The sequence below is a fragment of the Sapajus apella genome, unplaced genomic scaffold (assembly GCF_009761245.1).
Source record: "Sapajus apella isolate SASKATOON/1434 unplaced genomic scaffold, GSC_monkey_1.0 scaffold116, whole genome shotgun sequence".
Lineage (NCBI taxonomy): Eukaryota > Metazoa > Chordata > Mammalia > Primates > Cebidae > Sapajus > Sapajus apella.
Window position 1 is genome coordinate 1,159,329 of NW_022437056.1, and position 5,617 is coordinate 1,164,945.

Consider the following 5,617-nt stretch of genomic DNA (forward strand, 5'->3'; position numbering starts at 1 on the left):
GTGTGTGTGTATATATATATATATATATTTTTTTTTTTTTGAAGAGTCTTCTTCTGTCACCCAGGCAGTTCAACGTCTCAGTCTTGGCTCACTGCAAATTCTGCCTCTAGAGTTCAAGCAATTCTCATGCCTCAGCCTCCCGAGTAGCTGGAACTATAGGAACATGCCACCATGCCCTGCTCTAATTTTTGTGTTTTTAGTAGAAATGAGGTGTCACCATTGGCCAGGCCAGTCTCAAACTCCTGGCCTTAAGTGATCCTCTGGCCTCAGCCTCCCAAAGCACTAGGATTAAAGGTGTGAGCTACCATGCTAGCTATATAAATATTTTCATACACATACAACCAGAGGAAAAAAAACATAAGCTAATTCACTTAAAGTATTAAGAATCATGACCTACTTTATGGGTCACATTTTATTTTTCTGTATTTTCAATACATGCATGCGCACATGCATGTGCGCGCACGCGCACACACACACACACACACACACACACACACCCCTATTTTTTAAGTCCCCATTTCTAGCCCGTAACTCCAGCTGATTTTACAGGCCTGAAACTTACACCACGATTTTCAAAAACAAGTCACATATCTTCCACCTAGAGCCTGTCTTTCTCCCTCTGTACCAGTTAATGATACCCAGTCCTCCCATAAGCTTCAGAGTGATTTCAACTTGTTCTTCTTTTCCCACATCTAGTCAAAAATCCTACTGGAAATAACGAATTTCAATCCATGAGAAACAATGTTATTGTAGAGGGCTCCAGAATAATGATCTCAAAGGTGCACTAAAAAGCTAGCAGATGAAAAACCCCCTTTTTCCACATCAGAGATATGAGGAAAATCTGCAAGGAGGAAGCCATGCCCTTGGCATAGAAAGAAGCAGCTTGTTCCTGGGGAAAAGAGGTAGATTTGGAAGAGCAGGCCAAAGTTGGACGGTAAGCCAAGGTAGGAAACTGTTGAGCAGAGTCAAGAGGCTGGGGACTTCAGCCTGCCTTTTGGGGGTACCCACAGATGACAAAAGGAGAAACACATCATAAATGCAGCTTCAAATGGTGCTTTGGCATAAAGTTGTTTTGCTGCCAAAACTGGCATTTAATATTGGTTGAAATGAAAAAGACACACCAGCCATCAACTTTTAACTATCTAATTAATGAGCTCTCAATAACGTCACGTCTTTTTACTTTAATGCTCTTTTGAAAATGGGTAATAAATGAACAATGAACAGAATTCAAAAGTCACAAAGTAGTATGGACCTTGAGAATATTGTGCTAAGTGAAACAAACCAGTTACAAACAGACAAATACTATTTGATTCCACTGGCATGAGCTATCTAGAGCAGTCCAATTTATAGACTCAGAAAGTAGAATGGTGACTGCTGAGGGCAGGAAGAAGTATTAAGCACTTGTTTAATGGCTATGAAAAAGTTTTAGAGACTGGTAGTACAATATGAATGCACTTAACACTACTGAGCTATACCCTTAAAAATGTTTAAGGTAACAAGTTTTGATATATGCATTTTATCAAAATTCAAAATTTAAAAAAATTTAAGTCACAAATTAGTATAGAAAGTATCACCCAATTATGCCTTCTGGCCACTGAGTTCCACTCCTCAGAGACAGCCAGTGTTAGGATATAGTCTCATCTTTCCAAATATATTCTAGCTACATATGCTTGCAAATATATGCCTTTTGAGATAAAACACACCCATATACAAATAGTAGCATATGTTACACATACTGTTCATGCACTTTGGTCTTTTCATTTACTGTATCTTAGAGACTTTACTAAGTTACTTCATATCGAGCTGCCTTACTCCTTTTAAGAGATGCTACTAATTCACTACATGACTATATCAATTATTTTACCAGCTCCCTACTTATGAGTAATTAAGTTTTGTATGAACATTTGTGCTTACAAACACAGAAATGAATACCTTCATGCTATTTTTAACCCCCACATATGCAAGAGTGTGTGTAAATATATGTTATATGCCAAGGACAAAACTGCTAAAACAAAAGTTATGTGCATTCTTTATGTGTGACTGCATGTATACATGCTGTTTTTATTTACATAATTATGTGTATTGAAGTATAGCATACATTCAGAACTGTACATAATTCTTAAGTTCATAGCTCAATAAATTTTCCCAACATAATCCCACCTAACACAGACAAAAAAAAAAAAGATTATAAGCCTCCAAAAGCCCCTCATGTCTACATACAGTGAGCTTCCCAAAAGTATTACTATCCTGACTTCTAACACAACAATTTGGTCTCTTTTTGAAAGTATATTTCTGTGTTTGGCTCTTTCACCTAGCATTATATTTGTGAGTCATTCATGTTGTGTGAATTGTAATTCATTCTTTTTTTTTTTTTTTTTTTTGAGTCGGAGTTTTGCTCTTGTTGCCCAGGCTGGAGTGCAATGGCGCGATCTCGGCTCACTGCAACCTCCGCCTCCTGGGTTCAGGCAATTCTTCTGCCTCAGCCTCCTGAGTAGCTGGGATTACAGGCATGCGCTACCATGCCCAGCTAATTTTTTGTATTTTTAGTAGAGACGGGGTTTCACCATGTTGACCGGGATGATCTCGATCTCTTGACCTTGTGATCCACCCGCCTCGGCCTCCCAAAGTGCTGGGATTACAGGCGTTGCTTTATAGTATCCCATTATGTAAATACATCACAACTTATCTAAACTTATCTATACTACACAAGGTATGTGCGTTCTTAAATTTTAATAATTATTCAGTTACTCTCCATAGAGTTTAGAATCTTACAATTAATAGATGGAAATCTATTTTCCTACACCTTAGCCAACAGTTAATCAAACTTCTTAATCTTGGCTAATTGGATATTTTTTAAATGCCTTCAGTATAGTTTTAATTTGCTTTTCTCTTATAACAGCTGAAACTGAGGATCATTTCATACATTTATCATGAAAGCCGCTCGTTTTTCCTTTGAACTGTCTCTAATGTGCCCGTTTGTCTACCGAGCTGTTGGCCTTTTCTATCAGCAAGCGATCCTGCTTTATAAAGGAACTTAGCCCTTTGAACACGCTGCATGGCAACTACTTTTTCCCAGCTTATCATTGGAGTCCCAATTTTCTTTACACTGTTTTTGCCATGTCTAGGTTGTCTGTTTTCTTTTTTTTTTTTTTGAGATGAGAAGTCTCGCTCTGTCACCCACGCTGGAGTGTAATGCAGTGGTGCGATCTTCGTGGCTCACGCCTGTAATCCTAGCATTTTGGGAGGCCAAGGTGAGTGGATCACTTGAGGTCAGGAGTTGAAAACCTGCCTGGCTGACATGGTGAAGATGTACTCTACCCTAATCTGATAATTATGCATTGTATGTTTGCATCAAAATATCACATCTACCCCATAAATATGTATGGTTATTATGTATCTGTAATCATTAAAAACAAAAATTGAAAATTTTTCTGTTACTGAAGAGATATCTTTAAGAGAATAAAAAAGCTATCCACTAACTAGTAATTGATAGCTGCAACAAAGATATGGGGCAGGGAGAAGAGGGGATCAATATATTATCCCTTATACAAACCAATAAAACAAAGAACACCTACAAAAAAATTAGGCAAAAGACTTCAATGAACTCTTCAAACAGAAGATATACAAATGGCCAAAACAACAACAACCATAACAACAACAACAAAACATATAAAAGACTGCTCAACCTCATTAGTAATCAGAGAAATGCTAATTAAAACCAATGTGAAGTGTTAATTAGTACAACCACTTTGGGAAACTGTTCTGTCATTTCTAATAACATTAAAGACTCACCTATCCCATGACCCAGAAATCTACTCCTAGATATATACCCAAGAGAAGTAAGTATATATAAGGATGTTGATAGCAACTTAATTCACAATATCCAAAACCTAGAAACAATCAATAAGAAAATGAATAAACAAAATGTAATATAATCATACACCAGAACTCAGCAAGAAAAAAAGAGTAACCAACAACTTGGATATATTGCAAAAAACCATTATGCTGGGCAAAAGAAGCCAGACACAGTAGAGTCCATACCATCTGAGCTCATTTATGTGAAGTTCAAAAACAAGCAAAACACATGTATAGGGGCTAAAGTCAAAACAGTGTGGATAGAATAGCAGCTTCTTTCTGGAAAAGAGCATGAGAGAACTTTCTGGGGTGATGGAAATATTCTATATCTTCATATGGGTAGCGGTTACATAAATTTTTATGTAAAATGTTCTTTTAGGCTGCATATTTTCACATTTTATTGTGTATGACATACACCTCAGTTACACACAAAAACCCATTATGTACCTACCAGAATGGTTAATAAAATTTAACAGATTGACAATTCTAAGCCTTGATAAAGAGGTGGATAAGCAGGAATTTTCACACATTGTTGGTAGGAATCTAAACTAGTGCCACCTTGAAAAATAGTCTGGCATTACTAAGTAAAACTGTAGATATGAAAAAATGTTCATAGCAGCAGTATTCATAATTGCTGGAGACAAATATCCATCAGAAAGAGAGTGAAGGCTGGACATGGTGGCTCACATCTAATCCCTGCACTTTGGGAGGCCAAGGCAGGTATATTACCTGAGGTCAGGAGTTTGAGATCAGCCTGGCCAACACGGTGAAACCCCATCTCTATTAGAAATACAATAATTAGTGGGACGTGGTAGTGCTCACCTGTAGTCCCAGCTACTCGGGAGGCTGAGGCAGGAGAATCGCTTGAACCTGGGATGTGGAGGTTGCAGTGAGCCAAGATCGAGCCACTGCACTCCAGCCTGGGTGAAAAGAGTGAAACTCAGTCTCCAAAAAAAAGAGGGGGAGTGAATACAACAATTGTGTTAGATTCATAGTAGAGTATTACTCAGCAATGTCTAATGAACAAACTACAGCTCCATCAAACACAGGTGAATCTCACAAAATGACACTGAGTGAAAGCAGCCAAGTAAAGAAAACAAACAAAATGGTTCCATTTATATAAAGTTCAAAGAGCAGGGAAAACTAAACTACCAAGTTTGGGTGTGATCTTAGAAAAGTGAGAAAATGAATTTCATGGAAGTTAGGAGAGAGGTAACATTTTTGAGGAGGAGGCATATAGTTGATTAGGGCTGTTAGGAGCATGGGCATTGGTCTATTTAATGACCTGATTATTGGTTACAGGGTTATGCTTTGTTGATTACAACAAAAAAATGCACCGTTCAATGATTTTTCTGTGTGTATTTTTTTTTGGGGGGGGATGGAGTCTCACTGTGTCACCCAGGCTGGAGTGCAATGGCATGATCACAGCTCACTGCAATCTCCACTTCCTGGATTCTAATGATTCTCCTGCCTCAGCCTCCTGAGTAGTTGGGACTACAGGTGTGCACTACCTAGCCTGGCTAATTTTTGTATTTTTAGTAGAGATGCGGTCTCACCATATTGGTCAGGCTGATCTCGAACTCCTGACCTCATGATCTGCCCACCTTGGCCTCCCGAAGTGCTGGAATCACAGGTGTGAGCTACTGTGCCTGGTGCTCTGTGCATGTTATAGTTCACAATAGAAGAAGGTTAAAAACAATCAATGGGACCTGGTGGTTGATTGGATTTGGTGAGGGGCAGGGAGGAGAGAGAAAGAATCACG